The sequence below is a fragment of the Ovis aries genome, chromosome 10 (genome assembly GCF_016772045.2).
Source record: "Ovis aries strain OAR_USU_Benz2616 breed Rambouillet chromosome 10, ARS-UI_Ramb_v3.0, whole genome shotgun sequence".
In the NCBI taxonomy this organism is placed as follows: Eukaryota; Metazoa; Chordata; class Mammalia; order Artiodactyla; family Bovidae; genus Ovis; species Ovis aries.
In genome coordinates this window covers 80,032,255-80,040,796 of record NC_056063.1, presented here as the reverse complement: position 1 = coordinate 80,040,796, position 8,542 = coordinate 80,032,255, and positions in this window count along the sequence as shown.

The following is an 8,542-nucleotide window of genomic DNA, read 5'->3' as shown; positions in this document are numbered from 1 at the left end:
AGCTTCCATAGCAGCCAGTGCAGTTAAAGCATGTCACCTCTCCCAAGGGTGATACCCACTCCTCCTCCTCGCTCACCTGTAATCAAGAGAGAAATGCACATTATTGGATAAATAAGGTTCCACTTTGAATGGAGTAAAGAATAGGCAAATGGAGCTTTTTACCAAGAAATGAGTGGAATGTTGAGTCTTCATGGAAAATTGAGTCTTCACGGAAAAAAGTATAAGACAAAATGAAGATGCAGGGTTAATAGGGTCAAACAAGATATTTCACAGTCATAATGACATTTTTGCACACTAAAATCATCTTAAGATGGACGTCTAAAAACATGTTCCAAATGTTAATGCATTCTGACAACTGCCCTGGTGAGCAGTGTCTCTTTTAATTCCATCCCGCTGATGAGTGGACACACACAGGAAAGTTGGAGGGGCTCAGGGTCACAGAGCGAATTTATAACAGCCTGAACCAGATTTTGAGAACCAGATTTTCTATTGGGATCAAGCTATATTATCTTTCACATATTTTAAAGTGTAGCTTATCATAATTAAATTTAACTCTGAATATAAAAAGTGGCTCTTTTATAATTAAAAATATGCATCAAGGTGGTAGGTAATGAGTTATTCATGTTTGCTTATCATCAGTGAATTTGATTTCTTGTGTTAAAAAACAGAGCTTATTAGAATTCACAGGCCCCAGTTAAAGAAAATTTCCAAATTAATGATCTTTGGGAGGAAAGTGAAAGTCACTCAGTTCTGTCTGACTCTTTGCGACCCCAGGGACGTCTTCAAGCCAGAATACTGGAGTGGGTAGCCTTTCTCTTCTCCAGGGGATCTTCCCAACCCAGGGATCAAACCCAGGTCTCCTGCATTGCAGGCAGATTCTTTATCAGCTGAGCCACAGGGGAAGCCCAAGAATATTGGAATGGGTAGTCTGTCCCTTCTCCAGGGGATCTTCCTAACCCAGGAATCAAACCTGGGTCTCCTGCACTGCAGGCTGATTCTTTACCAACTGAGCCACCAGGGAAGGCCATCTTTGGGAGACGTAATGGTAATTAGGGCTTCCCTGGTGGCTCAGAGGTTAAAGAGTCTGCCTGCAGTGCGGGAGACCTGGGTTCAACTGAAGCATCAAGTCACTCAAACCAGTGTATATAGTTCTATATGTTAGTTGCCAGGATAGAATATTCCCCATCTGGTTTGGATGTGTAATAATAACTAATTCTTTCACAAAAGTGTGCTTAAGTCTCACTGGAAATATAAAGAATTATATAGAAACAATGTCCATGGACTCAGAGGAAACATAATCCAACATAAAATGTAATTATGTACTGTAAATTAATTTATCTATAGAGAGACATTCTTGGAGGATTCTTTTTCTTTAGCTCTTGAAAACAGTTAAGGCAATTTGCTAAAACAAATAATTATTGAATACCTGCTGCTACTGCTGTTAAGTCACTTCAGTCCTGTCCGACTCTGTGTGACCCCATAGATGGCAGCCCACCAAGCTCCCCAGTCCGTGGGATCCTCCAGGCAAGAACATTGGAGTGAGTTGCCATTTACTTCTCCAATGCATGAAAGTGAAAAGTGAAAGTAAAGTCCCTCAGTTGTGTCTGACTCTCCGCGACCCCATGGACTGCAGCCCACCAGGCTCCTCCGTCCATGGGATTTTCCAGGCAAGAGTACTGGAGTGGGGTGCCATTGCCTTCTCTGTTTGAATACCTATTAAATGTCAAAGGCTGTGAAAGATATATTTCATATATAGACTAAGTCTGTGACTTGCTTTATCCTTTAAAGACTTTATTACCTATTGTACCCTTCATAAACTTACTCAGAGATTTTCACATGGAATAATAGCATAACTATAAAGGTAAGTATAAACGTGTTCCCAGGAAAAGTCAGCACTCTGTGGAATCAGGAGAAGGGATATAAGGATTAAAGTAGCAGGCTGTATTTGTTGTTTAGTCACTAAGTCAGGTCTGACTCTTGTGACCGCAGGGACTGTGGCCTGCCATGGGATTTCTCAGGCAAGAACACTGGAGTGGGTTGTCCTTTCCTTCTCCAGAGGATCCTCCCGACCCAGAGATCAAACCAGTGTCTTCTGCATTGGCAGGCAGATTCTTTACTGCAGAGCCACCACGGAAGCCCAGTGCAGCAAGTAGAAGAAAGGATAAATGATGAGCAAAACGATTACATATTGTTATTTCAGCTCCTTTCTTTTTGAGTTCTACCTGGTTCTTATTTAGGACACGTACTTTACTCTAACTTGTTATGATTCTTTATACAAGTAGTGTTTACTAGTTTTTAGTCACTAAAAGTTGGTAAACCTCCTGTTAATGTTTACTTTTATGAATTTTCATGATATTATTACCGTTTGGATATTATTAGAAGCTGGATAGGAAAACAAAAACTTAGTGAGGTTTTGACTTAATTAGGAACACAAAAACGGTATGTATAAAGCCAGGATTTTAACACAATTTCTTTCTGAATGCCTCAGGCCCTCCACAGTACAAATGGCACATACCTCATCTTTCCTACAATACATATCCTGATTAAAGGCAAGTCAGTGTACATATCTCATCTGTAGCAAATGTAACAGGGAACACGCTCAGAAAAATACGTGTGATCAGGAACTACTCAGTGTAATGACATTTCCCTAATTAACCCACGGAAAGTGAAAGTGTTAGTTGCTTAGTTGTGTTCAGCTCTAGACGACTCTTTAAACTGTAACCTACTAGGCTTTTCTATCCATGGAGTTCTCCAGGCAAGAATGGGTAGCTATTCCCTTCTCCAGCAGACACTTGATTCCAATCCAGGAATCAAACCTAGGTCTCCCACACTGCAGACAGACTCTTTACTCTCTGAGCCACCAAGGATGCCCCAGTTTATCCATAATATGACCTATACTCTCATATATCCTCAGTCTGAATTGACTATGTAACGTAGGGTTTCCCAAAGTAATAATACATTTATAAACAGCGTTCAACAATGTTGAATATGTGTCAGCATATGAAACTGTAACACGTTTCAGGTAATTTGCTGGATGCTAGGAATGAAAAAAAAAAACTTTTTATTTTCAAGTATAGTTTCTTATCTCTGAGGATTTATAGATTGGATGTAGTACACATATATGTGCTATAAAAATAAAGATGCTGTGATAGACACATGTATGGCTAGGACATTGGCTTTAACAGAAGAAATAGGAAAAAAAAACTTCATATAAACAGAAAAATATTTTTAGCAAAGAGGTCAGCATTTGTAGCTTAGTCTTGAATGAGAGGTATTTAACAAGGAAGAGAGGACATTTGGAATAGAGAGACCAGGATGATCAAGGCCCCAGGCAAGTTATCAGTCAAGTATGTTGATGGAAGAAGGGGTATTCATCTAGTCCATTATGACATGACCATGGGTGTGAGGAGACAGTGTTTAAAAAATGAAGATGAAAAGATATGCAGAAACCACTTCCATGGTAGTTTACATGAATTTTAAGTGAAAAAAACAGTTGATGTTTTACTTGGGAAAATAACATAATGTGTGTTGAGTTTTTAGCACTGTGACTATCAAAGAAATCAAGGATAGCTAAAAAGGAAGAAAAACGATTAGGATGATCTGTTTGTAGTTTGAACAAGATTTGATGAAGAAGTCAATTCTGATGATGGCAAGAACCAAAGGACAGATACTAGGCATGATAAATGTGCAACTGGAAAGGAGAATATGATGATTAATTGAGGATAACTTTGGAGAAGACTCTTGAGAGTCCCTTGGACTGCAAGGAGATCCAATCAGTCCATTCTGAAGGAGATCAGCCCTGGGATTTCTTTGGAAGGAATGATGCTAAAGCTGAAGATCCAGTACTTTGGCCACCTCATGTGAAGAGTTGACTCACTGGACAAGACTCTGATGCTGGGAGGGATTAGGGGCAGGAGGAGAAGGGGACAACCAAGGATGAGATGGCTGGATGGCATGACTGACTCGATGGACGTGAGTCTGAGTGAACTCCAGGAGTTGGTGATGGACAGGGAGGCCTGGCGTGTTGTGATTCATGGGGTTGCAAAGAGTCAGACATGACTGAGCGACTGAACTAAACTGAACAGAAAAGCACACTCTAAATTGGGAATTATATATGTTCTATGACACAGAAGGAAAACTGGCACTCTGCACAAGAACTCATAAGGGGTGAGTGTGTGTTTCTGGTACCAGTTTCTGGTCTTCTCCTAAGGGAGCATCCTCCTCTCACCATCTAGAGGTGACAAGAGCAGTCACAGACACACTCTTTCCTCCCTGCATCCCTCAGGTCCACTCCTCCCCTCTGAAGCTGACTTGATGGGATGCGGGATGTGATGTTTTCGTGGGACTCACAGGATCCCAGGCTTTGCTGGTCAGATCACTAAGTATGTTCCGAAGACTATTTTTTAAGTTAGGCTTGGCAAAATACCTTGTGCAAATCACTTTTTAATCCTCAAATTCTGACCAAGAGCACACTGAATCAAAGGTACATCTGGTAGAAAGGCAAGGCTGTTTGTGAATGGAAACCAATATGGTCCAGAATTCAGACATTTGAACATGAAAACTAAAGAACCTGGAATGAAGTTTAACAGAATCACAGCTTGATGAGCCTTTGGCAATCATTTTGTCTATACCCTCACTTTATAGAGAAAGAAATGGAAATCTCAAGAGGTTTCAATACACTCACAGACATTTAGCTAATTAATGGTAGATCTAGAAAGAGGATTGAAGTTTTCAGACCTAAAGCGTGGTGTTATCACCATCTATTGAGCAAGGAAATTCAAGAATCACTCAGGTAGAATTTTTGGGAAATAATACTAAGAAAGCTCTAAATTGGAATGAGAAAGAACTTCCAAAGCTCCTAAGATGCGCCAAAACAGTAAATAAGATTTATGTTTAACGTTGAAGACAGTTGGATTCATTTTCAGACTTCCAATCTCCTACTGATGTATGGTTTTTATACAGCTTCTATATACCCATGGTAGAGTAGCTTTCATTGTGTTTCATGTAACTAGCCTGATAGGAGACACATATGTGTAAATATATAATTTCTCACAGCTGTGGCTATAGTCTCAATTATCTGAGGTTAGTATTTCACCATACTCATTTAAAATATTATTAGGCTGACTTGTTATAACATACAGAGCCTTCTAATAGAAAGCAACTTTGGATTGAGTGTAGAGTAACTTCATATTGTTCTGGAGCAAAACCGTTTTTCTATATTACTGTAAAATCTCATGAAGATCAATGTCTCTGTGTAAAGGGAAGTTATAAGTTAACCCCTTGTATTTGCAACTGTATTCTAATTCAAATAATATGCTAGCGCTAAAATATAAATGTGTAGTTTATTAACGTGACAGTTTTACATTTGTGAATTTCAATCTGCATCTGGACTTCCCAGGGTCAGCGACTTCATACAGATATAAAGTAAAGAAGAAAGAAATAAATCAGCCCCAGACAAGATCGCTGCTCTGAGAGGCACAGATCTGATTGTCAGGGCTTCAGTTATATTTTCCAAGTTATGTTTATACACCTTGGCTTCCTGATTCCCTGAATTTTTGCATCACTCTACACTGTTTATGCTCCTTGAAATTCAATGAAAGCTGTGTGAGAGCTTAGTTTACATATTTGTCCCCAAAGTCACCCAGCCACACGTCTGTGGTTTTCAAATGCACAATTGCGATGGAAATGAAAGTGGTCTCTTAAAGCATAATGTGCAGATTGAGCTGCTCTTCTGTATGCTGAAGCAACTTTTAGCAATGTTGCTTTCTTAAAGTGAGGTTTATTTTTCCCTGTTTCATTAAATATATCTTTCAGGTTAGGCTGGTTTTTGCCCGTTTGAGCAATTCAGTCAGGCAATGATTCAGTAGAGAGAGGTTTGTTAGCATGTAAAACAACCCTGAAATTTCATTTTTAAAAAAGAAGTTTTAATTCTTGTGGAAGCATGTGGGCCTATACATTGTAGTCACTCAAGATTTTAGGTAAATCTGGCAGTTGGTTAGTAGATCACAGGGGAGAAAAAAAAATTTTTTTTAATGGCAATTAAATACTACAGACCAACGTTTAGCATGTAGCTCATTGATCAGAACTAGTTATGAACTCTCCACCAAAGACTTCCCTTGTGGCTCAGCTGGTAAAGAATCAACTGGCAATACAAGAGACCTGGCTTCTATCCCTGGGTTGGGAAGATCCCCTGGAGACGGGAAAGGCTACCCACTCCAGCATTCTGGCCTGGACTATACAGTCCATGGGGTCGCAAAGAACTGAACACAATTGAACAGCTTTCGCTTTTCACTTTTCTCCACCAAGGGGGCTGGAACATAGAGTTCCAAAATGCACCCAGAAAGCTGAAAATCAGCAATAGTTGCCCAACGAAGACTGAAGATCCTCTCAGGCAACAGTTAAATGTACATTGTGTTACTGACAACAGAATCAGGGAGGCAAGTTCTTAGTATCTCTTGATATATGTTTAAATCAGTTAATTCTATGGTATCCCTTTTTAGTTGGTATTCTTTCTCATCCTGCTCTTTCAGATAAACAGAGCCTAGAGCAATTAAGTTATTCACCATAGTCACAAAGTGAATGAGTGGCAGAACTGGGGTGGAAATCCAGCCATTCTATCTCCAGAAACTCGTGTTCAGAACCACTATGCTGCTTCAAACTGTAAGCTTTAGTGAGCACCTCTCATGTCCCAGTCTCCTGGCAATTCAGAGCACAAGCTTTGTGTCCTGGTTGGAATCTCTGTCTCTATACACTGCTCCCCATCCCCAGAATTGTTCTGTAGCTAAGCCAAGTCATTTACATTCTCTGACCTTCGGTATCTTTTTCTGTTAAAGGCAGGTGCCAATGACAGCACTTGGCTCAGCCAAAGATTATGAAAGAAATGACTAAGTATATATGAAGTATTGATACATTGGCATGTAGTAAACACTTGTAATACTGCCAGACTGCACAAGGAAACACGGGCTCCTATTATCTCCTTTAATGTTAGCAAGGACCCTTTGAGCCTGGTCTCAGGACTTCACATTCAGGATAGGTGAACCAAGGGGAAGTCCATGTAGCATAGTGGCAAAGAATTCGCCTGCCAATGCAAGAGATGCAGTAGACCCAGGTTCAGGAAGATACCCTGGAGAAGGGTGTGGCAGCCCAGTCTAGTCCTCCTAAAGGTAGCTGAAGCAAGTCTCTTAGGGAAAGATCAGTAGTCCTGGTGTCACAGAGCTCCTGAGTGGCACGCCTAGGATTTGATTCAGATGCTTCCAGTGCTAAATACATTCTTCTGTCTTCACTATCTCAGAAACAATCAGCTATTGCAGATTAAGGACAGAACTTTAAAAAAACCAACTTAAAATTCTGGAACATTTTGGTTTTCCCATTTTGATCTCTTGAAACCATAGTTTCTGCTGGGTTTCTCCACTGTTAAGTTTACTATTTTCTCTCTTCTCCCTTTTATAGTTTATGCATATATGGGGAAGATATTTTGGAGATTATGCAAATCTGCTGTTTCTCAATGAGAAATTGAGAAATGAAACTTCAAACTCTCATTCTCTTATTTTAGCACTCATTCCCTCCAATTTCCACGTTTCTTCCTCACCTCCACGTCAGTAAGAAACTGATCATTTAACTTTCCAGTTATCCTTTCTATGTTTATTTTTAGATATATGTGTATGTTTAAATCCCTGTCTTTCTTAAAGGCAACATATTATACTCTTTCTGTTTTATTTTACTCTGTTTAACAATATGAAGTCTAGAAATCACTTCATCAGTTCAGCTCAGTCGCTCAGTCGTGTCCGACTCTTTGCGACTCCATGAATCGCAGCATGCCAGGCCTCCCTGTCCATCACCATCTCCCGGAGTTCACTCAGTCACATGCCCATCGAGACCGTGATGCCATCCAGCCATCTCATCCTCGGTCGTCCCCTTCTCCTCCTGCCCCCAATCCCTCCCAGCATCAGAGTCTTTTCCAATGAGTCAGCTCTTCTCACAAGGTGGCCAAAGTACTGGAGTTTCAGCTTTAGCATCATTCCTTCCAAAGAAATCCCAGGGCTGATCTCCTTCAGAATGGACTGGTTGGATCGCCTTGCAGTCCAAGAGACTCTCCAGAGTCTTCTCCAACACCAGAGTTCAAAAGCATCAATTCTTCAGTGCTCAGCCTCCTTCACAGTCCAACTCTCACATCCATACATGACTGGTGGAAAAACCATAGCCTTGACTAGACGGACCCGAGTCTGCAAAGTAATGTCTCTGCTTTTGAATATACTATCAAGGTTGGTCATAACTTTTCTTCCAAGGAGTAAGCGTCTTTTAATTGCATGGCTGCAATCACCATCTGCAGTGATTTTGGAGCCCCTCAAAATAAAGTCTGACACTTTTTCCACTGTAGTTGTTCATTAATGACTTTTTTATAGGTGCATATAGTTGTGTCTTCTGCCTTTGTTTGTGTCTATTCTGATGTTCAATTGTTGTGTTTAGAGTATTTATATCTAAATGGATTTTGGATACAGTTGACTTAAAATGCACCATGTTTGTAACTGTTTCTTATTCATTG